This window comes from Tenrec ecaudatus, chromosome 16 (assembly GCF_050624435.1).
Source record: "Tenrec ecaudatus isolate mTenEca1 chromosome 16, mTenEca1.hap1, whole genome shotgun sequence".
Lineage (NCBI taxonomy): Eukaryota > Metazoa > Chordata > Mammalia > Afrosoricida > Tenrecidae > Tenrec > Tenrec ecaudatus.
In genome coordinates, this window is record NC_134545.1 from 53,851,097 (window position 1) to 53,870,060 (window position 18,964).

The 18,964-nt window shown below is 38.4% G+C and overlaps 1 protein-coding gene and 1 pseudogene across 1 annotated transcript in view; one reads left to right on the top strand and one right to left on the bottom strand.

Annotated features, from left to right (window-relative positions):
- CTNNA3 (catenin alpha 3) overlaps positions 1-18,964 on the top strand; it is a 1,794,797-nt gene that overhangs the window by 41,912 nt on the left and 1,733,921 nt on the right. The window lies entirely within an intron of this gene.
- LOC142429844 (non-histone chromosomal protein HMG-14 pseudogene) lies at positions 7,081-7,386 on the bottom strand (annotated as a pseudogene).

Here is an 18,964-nt window from a genome sequence, read left to right on the forward strand (position 1 = left end):
AGGGTGGAGGGAAGGTGGAGTGGAAAGGGAGAACCAATTACAAGGATCTACATATAACCTCCTCCCTGAGGCATGGACAGCAGAAAAGTGGGTGAAGGGAGACATCAGACAGTGTAAGATATGACAAAATAATAATTTATAAATTATCAAGGGTTTATGAGGGAGGGGGAAGGAGGGGATAAATGAGCTGATGGCAAGGGCTTAAGTGATGAGCAAATGTTTTGAGTGATATGACAACAAATGTGCAAATGTGCTTGACAGAACTATGCAGGCAAGAAAACAACGAGGACATATATAAAATACCGGAAAAAAGCCAACCTATATTCTATATCTAGCACAGTAATCTTACATAAATTCTAAGGAAACTGTCAGCTGTAAGACCAACAATGTCAGACATCCTGAGATGAAGACCTATGAAATTTCCCTGAAATTAACCCAAATATAGATGTACCCAAAGTAAAATAAGTCACAAGACTGAAAGTAGGGAACTAGAGATGTAATTTATAAATAACAGCATATACAATGGAACAAAGAGGGAAAAATTAATGTAGTTGCAGAACTTCTAAATGGAGAGGAGTTGATGTGGTGTAAAAATAGAATGGAGTGTTTTAAATATTAAATTGCAGGGTAGCTTCAATGAAAATTAATAAACCTCACTAAAATATAAAAAACAGAAATCATAAAGATCTATAAATACTAAAACAGCAACAGTGAAGAAAATAAGAGAAAACCTGTAAATAAGATGAATTTAGAATTTCAAAAGTGTGAAACAAAGAAACTAATCACATTGTAAAAATAACAGAAAACAATGACAGCATTAAATTCATACCTATGAATAATTATACTGAACCTAAATGGATCAAATGCACCAGTCAAGAGACAGGAAGCAGTGGGATGGATTAAAAAAAAACCCATTGATATGTAGTCTATAAAAGACACGCTTTAAACATAAAGACAAAAATACACTAAAAATTTAAAAATATAACAAGAAAATGACAATCATTTTAAGTAAAAAATTAGCATATAACAAGGGAATGCATTATATAATGTTTAAAAGGTCAATTGAATAAGAGGACACAGCTATAATTAACATCTTCACACAAAGTTCACAATGAAATAGCTCCTGAACACATAAATCAAAACTTAAATGAATTGAAAAGAGAAGTAGATAAGTTCACAATAATGGTAGGAGACTTTAATATGAGAATTTTATGAAGGACAGAAAAATTCCAAAGAAAATGAACAAAGATACAGATGCTTTACACAGCAAAATCAATCACGACCTCACAGTCATATTCAGGACATACCACCTCAACAACACAGTATACATTCTTTTCCCGTGCACATAGAACATTCTCCAGAATAGACAATTTGTTATGACAGAAAGCAAGCCTTCATAAATTTAAAAACATTGAAATACTACAAAGCATTTCCTCAGATCATAATACTATAAAATTAGAAACCCAAAATAGGAAGATAAAAGAAGAAAAGTCAAATTCATGGAAACTGAATAACACCATATTTTAAAGCTATGAAAGAGCCCTGGTAGTGTTAAATAATGTTGGATTTCTAGTTGCAAGGTTGGTGATTCAAAACCACCAGCCACACCACTGGCAAAAGCTATCTGCTCCTACAAACCCTATATAGGATCACTCTCAGTCAGAATTGACTGTATGGCAGTGGGTTATAGAAGAAATAAAAAACATGAAATAAATTACTTGAGTCAAACAAGAATGAAAGCATAATCTATCAAATGTTTGGATACAGCAAAAAGTGTACACAGTCTGTTTATAATAATGAATGCACTAATTGAAAAAGAAGAAAGAACCATAATCAACACCTTAATCCAAATTTCCAAGAATTAGAAGAACAACAGAAAAGACTGCAGTCACTAGAAGAAAAAGGAATAATAGAGATGGAATTAATGTTAAAAAAAGTCAGAAAATCTAAAGAAAGAACAAGACTAGAAGTTGGTTCTTTGAAAGGATTAATAAAAGTGACAAATCTAAGGAAAATTCAACATAGGAAATGGGGAAGATACAAATAGCATAACAAGAAACTGATAGAAAAAGACAGGATGAAAAATGGCGATAAAGTAACAGGCTTTGTTGGGTAGTGCAGTCGGCTGGGCTGCTCAGAGGATGGGGAGTATAGCCATGACACAAAGAAGGCACGAACAAATATACCTTTGGGCGTGGAGACTTGTGTTTGGGTTTGGGAGAGCATCATCTATTCTTCTGGTTGACAAATTTGAATGAAAAGGATGTTGTGGCCTTTGACACAAACACACACAGGAGGCTTTTGGCACACACAAGAAAGTGTGGGGCTGTGGTAGAATGGGGTGGGGCATTGCAGAGGATCTGTGAGCAAGAAGCATGGGAGGGAGATGTTTGGAATGACCAGGCACAGTTTTACACTCAGCTGGACCCATTAGAAATGAAACCGTTAACATCACAACAACAGTACCAACTAAAATAAAAAGGATAATAACCGTACCATGAAGGAGTGTTCTCCCAATGTCCATCTGCTACCTTATTACTAGACCTGTAAATATAGGCACATAGATCTATTTCCCCATCCATATATATATATATATATATATATATATATATATATATATATATATAATTTACATATGTAGTTGCTTATATTTAGACCTCTATAAATGCCCTTTGCCTCCTAGTTTTTCCTCTATTTGCTTTTACTTTCCTCTTGTTCCACTATCCTTTTTAGCCTTCATTTCAGTAATTCCTCTTGGTTACATTGCCCTTGATCAAGCCCTGCCAGGCCTCCTACAACCTCCTCACCATTGATTTTGGATCACTTGTTTGTTCCTTGTCCCTGGATTTGTTAACACCCACTTCCTTTCCCCCCACCTCTCCCTCTCCTATGTTGTCAAGGAACTGTCGGTTCTGTTGTTTTCTCCTCCATATTGTTTATACTGCCTGTCTTATCTAGATAGATCTGCAGAGGTAATAATATGGACAAAAACAAGACAGAGCAAAACAAAGCAACTAAAGAAAAGAAAACAACAACAAAAAAACCAATGACCAAAAAAAAAAAAAAAAAGAAGAAAGAAAAGCCTTGAAATAGTTCAAGGTCTGTTTGTTGACCTTTATGAGTGTTTTCCAGTTGAGTCTGATGGGGTGCCATACCCAGACACCAAAGTATATTTTTGATATTCCCTCGGGACTTCCTTGCTCTGTTCCCCTTGCTATTTTGTTGCATGCCCTTAGTGTTTTGTCTCAGTGTGGTGGGGTCAGATCAGGCACAATTCCCATACTGTGTCTTCAGTGTTGTCCCCTGTAGGGTTATGGTCATAGTGGGGCCAGCCCTATGGTCTTCTCTGTGCATTGTCTGCTCTTACAAGGAATATCGTCCTCCAGGCTTGGTGGGCCAGGATGTGCTCCACTCTCTCTTCCTCCCCTTCATTTGCTCCTGTGTGCTCTGATCAGAAATGTCCCTTTCCCTGAGCTGTAGATTCAGTGCTGTCCTCTGAACTAAATTCTGGGGGAAATGGTGGCTTTCCACATAGTTAGGATTGGAGCTGGACCCTCAGACCTATCTAATAATTCCCTGCTTCATGCCAGTATGTTGCATTCACATCTTGGAGCACGGGATTGAAGTCTGGTCCCTCTTTCCCTGTGGAGATATAAACAATACCCTCCCCTTGGGTGGGTTAGTGCCCCATTCCCCCACTACCCATTTCTTTTTTTCCCGTATTCTTCACTCCCTTCTTTTTAATTGGCTATCATATGTATCCTTGGTCCTCACTCCAGGAATGTTTGTATACAGTAGCTTCCCCCTACGTCCCTTTTGCATTTTTAAAAAAGCTTTCCTAAACGGACTCATGTTGCATTTGTCCTTTTGTGCTTGGCTTACTTCACTTAGCATAGTTTCCTCCAGTTCTTCCTATGCAGCGATGTGCTTCATGTGTTCTTCACTGCTTTTTAGGGATATATAGAACTCCACTGTATGCATGTACCATAGTTTTTTAATCCATTCATCTGTTGATGGAAATTTGGGTTGTTTTCAACTCCTTGCAGTTGTGAACTGTGCCTTGATGAACACTGGAGCAAAGATATCCATGGTTTGTTTTTTGTCTTTTCTGGATATATGCCCAGCAGGGGGGTTCCTGGGTCATATGGTAGCTCAATATCCATCTGTTTTAGATATCACCAAATTGATTTCCATAGTAGCTGTACATACTGACAGGTCCACCAGCATGGATGAGAGTTCCTATCTCACCACAGTCCCTCCAACACTTGTTGCTTTCTGATTTTTTGAATTGGGCTATCTTTGGGGGTGTTAGATGGCATCTCATTGCTGTTTTAATTTTCATTTCTCTTATTGCTAATGATTGTGAACATTTTCTCATATGTTTATTGGCCATTCAGATTTCTAGCCTTGTGAAACTTCTGTTCAGGTCCTTTGCCTACCTCCTCAATGGGCAATTCGTTTTTTTTTTCTTTTTGGCTGCTAGCAGAGTATTGTAGATTTTAGTAATAAGGACTTTGTAAGTTGTGTCATTGCTAAAGATTTTTTTTCTAGTCTGTGGGCTCTCTTATTACTCTGTTGGTGAATTCTTTAGATTTATATACCATACATACTCATGTATAAGCTGAGTTTTATAGTACAATGTGCTGAAAAACTGGGGTTCAACTTATACATGGGTCAGTGGTACCCCAGTGGGGTGTAACATCTTACAGGTGATTGCTGTTCCTCCACTGTTCATTCAAAGCCCCAGTGACACTGCAAGGCTTTGATTGTTTGTTTACTCACATCTAACCAATCAGAGCCGTCCTATGCTGTGGACGGCTCCAATTCACAGAAGCACCCATAGTGATTCACTTACACGGCCCCTGAACTGGTAAGGATGTGTCTGTGGCTGTGCTCCGCTCCGTCTCTCCCCTCTGCTCTCTGTGTTAATTCACATCCTACATTTCCCACCCTAGGCTTATACTCGAGTCAATCAGTTTTTCTGGTTTCCCAGGTAAATTAGGTACCTCGGCTTATACTTGGGTCGGCTTATATTCGAGTATATACGGCAGGTGTTTTATCTTCAGTATATCCCACTTGTTAATTTGTGACTAATCTGTGTTTGTGTCCTTCCCTGTTTCTGATAGCCTATGTATTCCTTGCGCCAAAGTTCTCAGGTTGGTCCCCATTCCCTCAATGATAGCCCTAATAGTTTGGGGTTTTATCTCGATGTCTGTGGTCCACCTTGAACTTATTCTTGTGCATGGAGTGAGATAAGGGCCTTGCTTCATTTTTCTGCAGGTAGATCTCCATTTTTCCAGCATCACTGGTTGAAGAGGGCATCTGCTTTCCATTTGATATTTTTTGGGCCCTTATCAAAGATCAGTTGACTGTATACCAATGATTTTATTTCTAGTTTTTAGTTATTTTCCATTGGTCTGAGTCTCTGTCATTATACCAATACCATGTGGTTTTGACAACTGTGGCTGTATAATATGTGCTAAATTCAGGTAAAGCAAGCCCTCCCACTGTGTCCTTTTTCTTGAGGAGTTTGGGGCTTTGGTAATCAGTATTTCCATTTCGTTGAAGAAAGATGAAGGTAATTGTATCGGGGTTACATTGAACTTATGTAGTGCCTTGGACTGAACTAACATCTTTACTATATTGAGTCTTCCAATCTATGAGCATGGAATATTCTTCCATTTATTGAGGTCACTCTTGGTTTCTTGGAATAGTGTTCTGTAGTTTTTCTCAGATAAATCTTTTCTCTTTTAAAGTCAGGTATATCTCTAGATATTTCAATATGTGCTTCGATATTATGAACGGTGCCACCTTATTTATCTCCTCTTCTGTCGTCTTATTGGATGTGTCTGATAGACTTCTGTTTGTTGATCTTGTACTGCCACTCTACCATGTTCTCCTATTGCTTCCACTACTCCCCTTGTGGAGCATTTGGGCTTTTTCATATATAAAATAATATAATCTGCAAATAGTGAGAGTTTAACCTCTTCCTTCCCAAGGCGAATACTTTTGATGACTTTTCATTGCCTTATGCTTTTAGCTAAAACGTCCAGTATGATGTTAAATATGAGTGGGGACAAAGGGCATCCTTGAGTGGTGCCCTTTTTCAGTGGGATTGTGTTTTCTCCATTGACTACCACATTGGCTTTTGGTTTTTCTTACATAGCTTGTATTATCTTGAGTAATTTTCCTTCCATTCCTATCTTCTTGAGTCTCTTAAACAAGAATTGGTGTTGGATGATGTCAAATGCTTTCCCTGCATCGATTGATATTATCATGTGGTTCTTTTTTTTTGGTAACTGGCATTTTATTGGTTGTTGTGAGATCAGTACAGAGACATTATGAAAAATTTGTACATAATCCTTAATGCATGTACCAAAATCCTAAAATGGCATGTGGATAAAATTTGTTTCTAAATTCCAGTGGCTTTCCAGCTTTAAATTTAGAGGCATATTTAAAAAAAGAGATGATCAAGTACCATTATCTTCAAATGCTGGTAAACTTACATCTTAAATCCCACTAATTCACAATTCAATGTCACACATTATATATTCAAATGTTCAATCCTTCACAGCACGTAACAAAGTGATTAGGAATACTGGGTGACCACGACTAAAAGTGTTACAGAACGCACAGTTCTGATGAGAGCCATGATTACAGAATAGTTTTCAGACATAATTCTATTAAGAGAACAAATGTGGAAACAAAATTTTAAATGTTCAAGTCATGCAAATCCATGACAGTGACTCCAAATTACCATTAAGTATGTTTTGTATTAGGGATACAAAAACTTCCCCCCATCCCATGGAATGTTATGTTGACACCCAAGACAGTCAAATCTTCCCACAACTTAACATCCCACTATACTGGTTTTACTAAAAAAATCAACAACCAGTAAATGATTTCACATTGTAAAAAAAAGCATTTACATTAAAAAGAGGGATGGATTGGGATTTCCTTCTTCTTAAATATGTTTCTAGGGCTACTAAAATTTTGCATTTCCAAACCAGTTGATAAAAATATCCCTCTGGATTGCACAGAAGGGAGATAACAGGGCCCACTGATGAGCCATGATAAACATTAATCAGATTGGGTTTCTTTATCTCCTGCTTCATCAGAGTCTTGACTTGCCTCACTTTTCGTTTCTCCATTTTCAGCAGGCAAATCTTCTTTAGCTTCTTGGTCAGCTACGTCAGCCTGCTTTCCCTTTGCTCCTCTTTTCCCTCTTGCTTGCACTTCTTTGTCTGAAGATTTATCCTTTTCTGGTGCCTTTTTTGGCTTCGTCTCCACTTTTGCAGGCGCAGGTTTTACTGACAATATCGCCAATCTCCTCTTTGGCTCCTCCTTCACCGCCCCTTCCGCCACGCTGACCTTCCTTTTCGGCATCTTGGCTGTGGGAGGGAGCTTGCAGGATGCCCTCGGACTGCAGGCCACCGAGAGCCTTCTCGAAGCTGGATTGCCTGCTGCTGCTACTCTGTCCACTGCTGCCCAAGTTGCTAGGACCCACAGCCTATCATGTGGTTCTTATAGTCATTCATGTTAATGTGGCTAATGATAGTAATGGTCTTATTATAAATGTACCAGCATATCAATCATGAGTCTCTCTTTATTTCTCAGGTGTGCATGTATTGCTATGAAACTTCCTCTGATAACTGCCTTTGCTGTGTCCCATAAGTTTTGGTATGTCATGTTCTCATTCTTGTTGGTTTTATAAATTTCCCAATCTCATCTCTGATCTGGGCCAGTTCACACTCCTTTTGCAATAAAGTTATTCATCCTCCAATTGTTTCCTCTTGTTTTCTTCATCTTTCTTTTGTTGATTTCCTGCCTTCTTTCATAGTGGTCAGAGAGAGAGTTTTGTATATCAATATGCGTAAATTTATGCAGATTCACTTTATGCCCCAGCATGTGGTCTATCTTTGAATATGTGCCACGTGGGCTTGAAAAAATGTTCCTTTTTTGTATTTCAACGAAAAGCTCTGTAAATAGGTATCAGATCAAATTGTCTAATTGTAATGTTTGGATCTCTATCCTACTTGCTGAGTTTCTTTCTCTGTGACCTATCTTTCTCAGTGAGAGGTGTACTGCAGTCACCTAGTATAATTGTAGAACCTGTGATTTCTTTTTTCATCTTTTGGAATGCTGATTAATGTATTCAGAGCATCTCTCATTTGGGGAATATATGCTTAAAATACTTAGTGATTCTTTGTCTACCATTCCCTTGAACATTATATAGTGTCCCTCCTTATCTCCTTTTATGGTTTGCACCTTGAGGCCAATTTTATCTGAGATTAGGATTGCAATCCTTGCTTTATTTGAATTGCTGTTTTCTTGGTATGCTTTTATCCAGCCTTTGATTCTCAGCTTATTTTTGTCTATAGCCTTGAGATGTGTCTCCTGTAGGCAACAGATTGATGGGTTGTGTTTTCTAAGCCAGTCTACTAGCCTCGGTCTTTTAATGTCTGAGTTCAGTCCATTGATATTCAGGGTTATTATCTCCATCACTGGACTCTGTGATGTCATCTTATACCTTTTCTGTTGGGTGTTTTCCTACCTCCCTTTCTTATCAGTGTGTTTTGTGTGTTTGTGTTTCATTCTTGACTTCTTTCCAACCTTACACCATTGTTTTCTTGTGGGCTGTTTTTTCTTTGTTGCCCTCTGGGTGGTGTTGTTTTATATGGTGGTCTCTTATTTATGGTTGGTGAGTGCTGTTTTTCTGCCAGTATTCTGTTATTTGGAGTGAAAGTTTGATGGTCCTCTCAGAGAGCGCTGGTTGGGTTGTTGTGGACCCATAAAGATGGTGTTGTACTGGGTGATCTCACAAAAAGTTGTGGTGGTGTGGTCCACAGCAGCAGCTTGGGACACTGCAGAGAGTATGTGTGGGTTCCCACTGTCACGGGAGTGCCACAGCAAGCTGGTAAGTTGCCTGCTTTGTTGTAGAGCTACACAAATGTTGGTCAGAATTTCCCTGGTCAGGTAGATTGCTGCAGAGGTTGGGTAGAAGTTCCTGCAGCAGCGTGCAACGTTCATGAGTGTTGGCTGAGCTGCCTTAGGCTGTGTGAGGCACTGTGGCAGGTGGGAATAAGTTCCCTCAGTCATGTGGGAGCACAGAGGATGGAGCTCCCCCAGCTACACAGGCAGGATTTCACCTGAAGAAGGCGGGTGGGATATTCCATGGTGGAGGGTGGGCGATCTTTCCCAAGCCTTGGGTTATGCTGAGGAGTGTGGGCCTCTCCCAGCTGGGTGGAGGCCAGGCATTAAATGCTGTAAGCTAAGGGGAGTGGTCTTGAGGTCAACAGTGGGGTATGAGAGAAAAGGAAAGAGAAAAATAAAGAATAGAAAAATAAAGAAAGAAAACAGCCCGCTGAGACTGAGGGAGGATAGAGAGAAGAGGGAAACAAAATTAACCATACAGCTGAACCCAGACCCCTGACCATAGGTCTGGAGGAGTTTACTTCTTGCCCCGGTGCAGCAGCAAGCTGTGGCTGTGTAGAGATGAAGCCCTTGTGATGGCTCCAAATGATCCTGGCTCTGGCTGAGACAGTGGCAGGCTAAGGTCAAATCCTACTCATCCTCCACTGTGGTAAGCCAAAAGCCCCAGCTCCTCAAAACCTAGTGGCTCTGTGCCTACTTATCTTTATGATGTTCCTCCTGCAACTTGGCAGTGTAGAATTTCTCTCTTAGGAACTCTCCTGCACTGTTATCGGCGGAGTCCCTCTGGTGTGTGCCACTCAGTCTCCATCTTCCTGGAACTCCCAAAAATGTCAATATTATCTACAGATGTAATGCAACCATAAGCATTCTATAAAGAGACTGAGAAATAAATCAACAGGTCATATGGATCTTAAAGAGCTCTCAGATAAACAAAGCATTGCTAAAGAGGAAGAACAAAATAAGAGGCCTCTCATTTTCAAATCTCAGAACATATTGTACAGCCACATGACACAGAGTGGTGGCTTCTCAGTCCACAGAATGAGTAAAGCTGAGTGCCTAGAGGCAGGTGCCTAGCTCCCAGAATGGGGTGTTATTTGGACAATATGAATTTTATAATCTATGCGATGAGATAAAATGTGTTTGAATTGTGGAATAGACTACCAATTTTCTCTGCAAACTTTCCCCTAAATCACCATAAACAAGAAATCCAATTAAAAGTTAATTGTAAAAAATATGCTACAAAATACCTCTCTATATATTTTTAATAAACCAAGGATGTTATCTTTTGGATTAAACTGTGCTTGGCTCAAGCCATGGTATTTTCAATCACCACCTACACATGCAAAAACTAGATAATATATAAAGTAGAATGAAGAAGAATTGATGTATTTGAATTATGATATTGACAAGGAATATTGAATATTCCATGAATTTACAGAAGAATGAATAATTCTGTCCTGGATGAACAATAGGCAAAGAGTGAGAATGGTGAGATTTTTGTCTCATATACTTTGGACATGTTATTAAGAGAGGGTAGTCCTGGAGAAGGATATGCTTAGCAGAGGGTCAGCACAAAAAAGATGCATTAACACAATAATTGTAGCCGTGGGCTGAAACAGAAGCTGACAAGATGTGTAGGATTGGGCAGTGCTTTGTTCTGTTGTACATAGGTTGCTCTGACTCAGCACTGACTCCCCGATACTCAACAACAGCAACATATTAAATGTTTTTGAATTGCTAGATTTTTTTCTTGAATATTTTTTGTACCCATTTTTCTGTGTTAGGCCCTTATAATATTTTCTGAGGTTAAGTGAAATTACTCGGAATGGTTCTTCAATCCATTGTTCTTTGTAATTCCTGCCAAATGACTGAGTGGGAGCATGCCAATAAGTTGTAGATGACTCTAAGGAGGGGATTGGTCATTTTCACTATTTATCTGAATATAAAAGAGCCCTTTCAGAAGCACAAAGAGGAATCCTGTACTATCAAGAGAGAAGAGCCACCAGAGGAGTGCTTATAAGAGCCCTGCTTGAACAAGTGGAGGAAGCAGAAACAGCAGAGATTGTAGCTCTGAGCTCATGAGACAGAGCAGAGGAGCTGCACTAAGGCCATGAGACAGAGTGGTAGGCTTGACAGCCCACAGAATGAATAAAACTAAGTCCCTTTCAACAGGTGGTGGGATTACAGAATAAAATTTCCTTTTGGCATTTATCAGTACCAAAGGAGCATTGTAACACTTGCTTGAGCAGGGCAGCGACCAAAGCAGAGAGGCTGAAGACCGGACAGAAGCCTGGTTGCTGGCATGACTGAGAAAATGCACTGTAGGTACAAGACTATGCCCTTAATGTTTTCTGATCTCCCATAATTATGAGTATTGTCTGTGAGTTCTGTGTTACCATTTTCATGAATTATTGAACCCCACAGATAATTAACATTCTGTGGGAAGATAATTGGTGTCAGAATAGGATAAAGAAGGACAGAGGATGGAGGGGTCTCTGATCTCCGCAGCATAGGATTTATACTGGAGCAGATGTGGGGTTGGATTCTCTTTCCCTCTAGTGAAGCTAGAGAAGGTCTAACTTGCCTCCTATGCTATTCCCTTCTTTATTAATTTCCAATCTTTGCTTTTTGGAATATGAGATTCTTGGTGAGACCCTTAATTTAATTAAAAAATTTTGTTCAGAATATTAATCTTAATAAAATCTTAATGAGAGTTTCTATTTTATCTAACTCACCAAATAATCACAATCTTTAATGATAATCCAAAATAAAGTACTACCAATCCCCCATACTTTTGTACCCATTGTCCATATTTCCCTGCAATTTTCATTGCTTCTTCTTTTGATCAATAGTTTTGAGCTTTTTTCTTCATTACCCTCTGTCACTTATTTCATTAAGTAAATATTGGCTTCCACCTTTCTCTCAGAGGGAGGCATTTGGAACTGAGAGTTGCTAACAATAGTCCACTGTTTATGGACTGTTTAACCCCTAAAACAGTGGAGCAGATAGCATAGGATTATTCATGATTAACACAAGCAGGGAAGTTCCCTAGATTCCACAGTTAAGAAATAGTTCTTTAAGTTTAATGGGAATAACTTTGATTTAGAGATGATAAATTTTCACATAAAAGAATGTAAAATATTAATACTGCTATGAGAACACTTTTTCTTTTTCAGAATGCCTTTATTTTTTATCACTTTGCTCTGGGAGAATGAAAGGCTTTTACCTGTCTTCATTATTGTGTTTTCATTAACTTTGTGATTGCATAATAAAGAGATTGATACTGAAAAAGTATGTGATTTTCTCAAAATTGCATAGAAGCTAGTGTAAAGGGGATGTGCTGTTCTTTTAATCTGCAACCAAGTTCTTCATTGTTATGGTTTGAGGATGAATAGAAAATGCATATATTCTTTTGATTGTACACTATGAGCATGTTTTGAGCTGGCGAATAGGTTTAGCTTTCTTTAGGGAATCACTGAACTAAGCATATGAAGAAATATCTGGTATGCTAAAATTATTTGTTAATAAATACCGAAGTCAAAAGAATGCTTTATAAATGTTTATATTTTTAATATTTCAGTATGCATTTGGCTTAAGAAATGAAAATCAACTAAGTATTTTATGAAAAAATTGGCATTTTAGGGCCACTTTTGTGTACATCAAAATCGAGACTTTTTGTTATATCAATTTTACTTTTTTTAAAGGGAGTACTAGGTACTAAGAATAAACAATTATGCATGTTCATTAGTCTCAGATGAGGAATCAGCACTCACTTTAAAAATAATGTGCAAGATCATAAACATTGTGGGTCATAAACTGTGTATTTCTCTGGAGAAGCAAAACACGTGATGCTTCTTTGTGTTTATAAAGAAAGAAATTTATATCAAGAAAATAGCTTACACAGTGGTAAGAGTGAGTAAGTCCAGTCTGGTTCAAGTCTGTGTGTCAGATGTTATACTGGGCACTTTTTCTGACTTGTATAGTTCCTGGGGCTGGTGAAGCTGGAAGCAGGAAGACTGATTTGGAAGTAGGAAGGCCACAGGCTAGTGGAAGTACAGTTGAACGAATCCAAGGTCAGCAGGCCTCCTGCAGAGTTGAATGACTCCAAGGTTGGCAGGCAATATGGCAGGCTGCTGGTAGATCCCCTGGTGGACAGGCAACATGATGAGCTATTGGCGCAAGTCCAAAGAACTGGAGGTGGAGGAGACAGATGCAGGATTCAGGCCAGCAAGAAGAGGCAAGCCTTCCCACAGAGCCTGCTTAAATATGAATAGATCATGGCCCAGAGGAAACTTCCTTTCAATTGCATTCCACCCAAATCTCTGACAACTGATTGACTGCTCACAGTAGGTTCCGTCATGGAGTTGATTACATTTTATCACATTGTAGGAGAGACTTCAAGTGTCAAACCACTGAGATTCCTACCCCAGCCAATTTGTCACAAAAACCTATCACACATTGTCACAATTACTCCACTCTGCCATTGAAGTGGGAAAACAGTTATAGATAAAAATATATAGACAATATCCAATGCACATGTATGTGTTCCAATAGAATCTTATTTATGTACATTAAAATTTGAATGACTCACATAATTTTATGTAATGAAAATTTATTTTGTTCCCAATTATTAAAAATTATTCCTGGTTTCCAGACTATATAGAAACAGGGTAAGCTGGATTTGGCCTTCTCTCTATAGTTTGCCTTAGTTAAAGGATTCAAAGGAGTTCAAAAATGTTTCACCAGTAGTTTGTTTGGAATCTTAAATTTCTCATATTAAATTTATTATTAGTGAGAAAAATAAAATAAAATTTAAACTAATGTCAACTTTTTATGAAAATGTGGAATAATTTTTATAGCTCAAATGTATTTTAGCTATCTGTTAGTTCTATGGGTTTGCCTCGCTTATCTGTTAGTTTGGTTTACTGTGGTAGCTTGTATGTTGCTGTGATGCTGAAAGCTATGCCACCAGGATTTCAAATACCAGCAAGGACACCCATGATGGACAAGGGTCAGTGGAGCTCCCAGACCAAGACAGACTAGGAATGAGGTGTAGCCCATTGACTTCTGAGGGATTAGTCACAACAGAAAACCCCTTACGAATAGCAGTGAACCATTGTCTGATACAGTTCCAGAAGATAGGCCGCTTCGGTTTGGAAGACACTCAGAATACAAATTTGAAGAGCTGCCTCCTCAGGTCAGAGTCAACTTTAATGATGAAGACACAGAAAAGTACTGCGGGCTTCATTTGTGGATGGTGGGCAACTCAACATGGTAAGAACCTGCTTCAAACAACTTTTCATAATAGAAGTATGAATACAGGAAAATTGGAATGGAACACATTGATTTTGTAGACATTAGTAACCTGAAATGGGTAGGCATTGCCCATTTTGAATCAATTATATGCTGGGAGTGACAAATTCAAGAAAAATGCTATCACTTTCATCATTAAAAAGGCATTTTCAGGATCTATATTGAAGCACAATGCTGTTTATGATGAGCTATTATCTATATGTCTGCAAGGAAGACTAGTTTCTACAACTGTTACTTAAATTTACACACCAGCCACTAATACAAGTGATGAAGAAATTGAAGAATTCTATCAATATTTCCAGTCGGTGCAATTAAAATGCAGTGATAATTACTGGTGATTGGCATGCTGAAGTTGGAAACCGGCAAAGCTGGAGAGCACCTGATAGAACTTAGCAAGATCAATAGCTTCTTTTTAACAACATGAATGCTAACTATACAGTGAATTTTGCCAGATGTAACATATAAGAATCAAATTTACTACATTTGTGGGAACAGAGGATGAAGAAACTCAACATCAATAAACACCTGAGGCAAACAAGACTATTAACTTCTCATTTGCAATTTAGAGTGAAAAGGACAAAAATTAAGACAAACCCACAAGAGCCAAAATTCAACCTTGAGCATATTCCACCTGAATTTGGAGAACACTTTTAAGAAGAGATTTGACACATTGAACACTAATGATGGAAGACTTGATGAGCTGTGGGGTAACATCAAATACATTATATATGAATAAAGCAAAGGTTGTTAAAGAGATGCAAGAGAAAAAGATTGAAGTGGACATCAGAAGGGACTCTGAAATTTTAACTTTTGAATGTAAAGTAGTTGAAGTCAATGAAAGAAATGTTGAGGTAAAAAGATCTGAACAGGAAATTTCAACAGGCAGCTCAAGAAGACATTTGTAACATATTATAATGACATGTTCCAGGACCTGGAGTTAAAACACTCTTTCCTTCAGAAAGGACGACCATGCTTAGCAGACCTCAAGCTGAAAGAACTGAAGGCACTGGGGAAAACTAGGTAGGAGGAACTGATGTTATACCAACTGAACAAATTGATGAGGCATGGGAAGCATTCATTCATTTATGCCAAGAAACTTGGAAGACAGCTAACTGGCCAACAGACTGGAAGAGATTGCTATTTGTACCTATTCCAAAGAAAGGTGCCCAACAGAATGTAGAAATTATCAAACAAGATCACTAATACTACATGCAAGTAAAATTTAGCTGTAGATAATTAAAAATGGTTGCAGCAGTCTGACAGGGGGCTGCCAGACATTCCAGCCAGATTCAGGACAGGACATGGTATGAAGGATACTATTGCTGATGTCAGGTGGATCTGGGTCGAAAGCAGAGATTATCAGAAGGATATTTATTTGTTTGTTATTGACAATGCAGAAGCACTCAACTGTGCTGGTCGTATCAAACTATGGGGATTCCAGAAAACGTAATTGGGCTCTAAGATGCAGTTGTTTAAACAGAACAAGGGAATATTGCACGACTGAAAATCAGGAAAGCTGTCTGGTCTGTCACCAGACTTCTTTAATCTGATGTGGAGGAAATAGTCTGAGAAGCTGAAATACATGAAGAAAAATATGGCATCAGGATTGGAGGAATGTTTATGAAGAGCATTTGATATGCAAATTAACCTTGCTTGCTGAAATTGAGGGGGGACTAGAAACCCTTGCTTATGAAACTGCAGACTGCAGCCTTGAGTATAGATTGCAAGTCAATGTAATGAAAACCAAATTCCTTACAATTGAATCAACAGCCAACATCATGATAAATGGAGAATTGATTCAAGTTGTCATGGATTTCATTTTGCTTGGATCCACTGTCAATGCTCATGGGATCTCCCACTCCCTGCCATCCAGCAGTTTCCAAAACAGTGTGACCGTACAGGACAGGGAAGAACTGTCTCGGTGTGTTTCAGAGACGGTTAACTCTTTATGAGAGTAGAAAGCCCTGTCTTTCTCCAGTGGAGAAGCTGCTGGTTTTGAACCACTTGTGGTTAGCAGCCCAATGCCTTAATAGTATGACGCCAGGGCTCTCAAATGATGGATTGTGCTGGGCAAATGTGCTCCACAAGACCTCTTTAAAGGCTAGAAAACAAGGGTGTCACTTTGAGGACCATGGTGTGCCTGATCCATGTCATGATTATTTCCAATTGCTGAATATGCTTGTAAAATTGGATAGTGAATTGATGCATTTGAATTATGGATTTGTTGAAGAATACGGAAATTTCCATGGAGTTCTGATAGAACAAACACATTTTTCTTGGAAGAGCTGTAGTTAGATTGCTACTTAGAAGTGAGGCTGGTAAGACTTTATCTCACATACTTTGGGCATGTTGTCAGAAGAGACCAGCCTCGAGAAAAAGGACATCATATTTGGTAAAGTGGAAAATCAGTGAAAAAGTGGAAGAGTCTGAACAAGATGGATTGACACATTGGGCCCAACAATGGTCTCAAACATTACAGCAATTGTAAGGACAGTGGGGGCCTGGACCCTCTTTCATTCTGTTGTACATGATGTCACTATCAATCCGAATTGACTCAATGGCATCTAATAGCACACACACAAATACACGTGCGCACGCTTGCGCCCTGCTGTCATAGTGGGCTACTTGATTAATTGGGCTGCTAAGCCAAAGTCAACAGTTTGAACCTACCAATCATTCCATGGGAGAGAGGTGAGGCTTTTTTGCTCCCATAAACAATTACGGTCTTGAAATTGTATATAGGCTCACTGTGAGTTAGAATCGGCCAGATGGCAGTGATTTTATATACATATATATTTGGTGGCTTCAGGTAGTTGAGAAATCTGGCCTGTGTTACTCCACCTTGGCGGGAACGCAATGATTGCTTTTATGTGACTGCTGAGAGTGTGAAGGTAATAAAAAGGGAACTGCTCCACAGCCACTAGTTTATAACAGTTAGGATAGGCAACTACATTCTGAGTTTATGAGCCCTGCTGACATCCTTGTAGCTCCCTAGACAAAGTCTACAATGCAGTGGCTAGATTTTCTGTTCTTCCCTCCTGCCAAGATAATGATTTCTTAGTCATATAAAATATTTTTGCTTTTATGGTAAAACATTTTTACAAGAGGTTCTTTACTTATTTCTACATCTGTGTAAGTTAAAGACCTAATTGAAACCATTGTCTCCACTTCCCTGCTCTACAAAAGAACACTCTGCTCCAAAGTTAAAATCAAGCTTCTACTCTTAGGGGCTTTCAAGTTCAAAATGGCAGTTTTCAAATTAAAAACAAATAAACCCAAACCCTTAGTGGTTAGTGTTAGCCTGGAAACCCTATTACACCAGAGTATGCTATTATATATTGAATCAATTAATATCTCTAGTGCATGTTACATGTGTATAGTGTATTAAAACATGCACAATGAAGGGTGACCAGAGTCATACTCGAGAAATCTTAATTGAATCGTAAATAAAATGTTAATTATCAAACGTGGAGAAAATTTGATCTTTAGTCCCTGCCCCTTTTCATTTTACTTGTTCCTTTTGCTCTTGGGGGTGTTTTGCTTACTGTGTTTTCTTTGATTTTCAATCTATATCAACACACTTTTAGGAAGTGGAATTATACTTTAAAATGCATTGAAATAACTACCTTTGCAGGAATCGTTTATACATCAAAAAAAGTAATATATGTATATTTGGTGAACAATTTTTCTTTCTTGTACTTTATTCATATACTTATATAAATGTTTATTTATTCATGATTGGACAAAGATTTTATATATCAAATTTTTGTATATTCAGAAGTCTTCATATGTTATCCCTACATATATGAACACGATTTACAATATCAATCTGGGTAACTATCTTCTTTAATACTTTATCAAAGGGGCATTTAATGTAAAACCCTGTTTTATAGGACATGAAAAAGAGGGTTTAGATGCCAAGGGAATTTGATGTATTTTAGTTTCAATGGAAATACGTAAGCTTCTGAACCTAGGCCTTGTGGTGTTTTTAACACCTTTTGGCAAATCGCTTTCATGTGTGGAGTGGAATTTCTTGTAGGAAAAGTTTAATTATTTTTACTTGCACGCATTTTCAAAGTGGTAGTTCCTAGAAATTAAACTTAGGAGTAGAAGCATTATAAACTAAATATTCCCAACTAAAGTTGGAAATAATATTTTAAAGAACTAGACTGTACACATGCAGCGTTCATGAAGAACCACAGCCCTGGAGATGATTCTAACTTAGAGAGAGCAGACCTGCCCTATGGGATTTCCAAGGATGTAATTTTATGGAAACAGGTTGGCACAGCTTTCTTCTGCTGGTGAATGTGAACTGTGATCTTCTAGTTGGCAGCCCAGCTCGTCACCACGTTCCACCAGGACTCCTTTGAGAAAACACCAACGCTGACATTCTAGATGGAGAGGGAATTTGTTGTATTTTATTTTGTGTTTAATTAAGAAAATACCCATTTTCCCCTGAAACAAATCAATAGACAACGAGATGGCTAAATTCTACACACTAGACCTTTTCGTCAGTAGTTCAAACTTGTTGCTCTTATTTGGAATATCTCGCTGTGTCCTCTGACACCCCAGGCAGAGATTGGTCCTTCTCTTTGATACTCTGAACAGCTTTCTAGTAGATCTCTGCATAGATTATATGGGCATATCTATTAACTCACTTACCTGGACTTCTTGGTTACAAATTGCTTCCTACCCATCTCTATGTTCTGGCTGTACA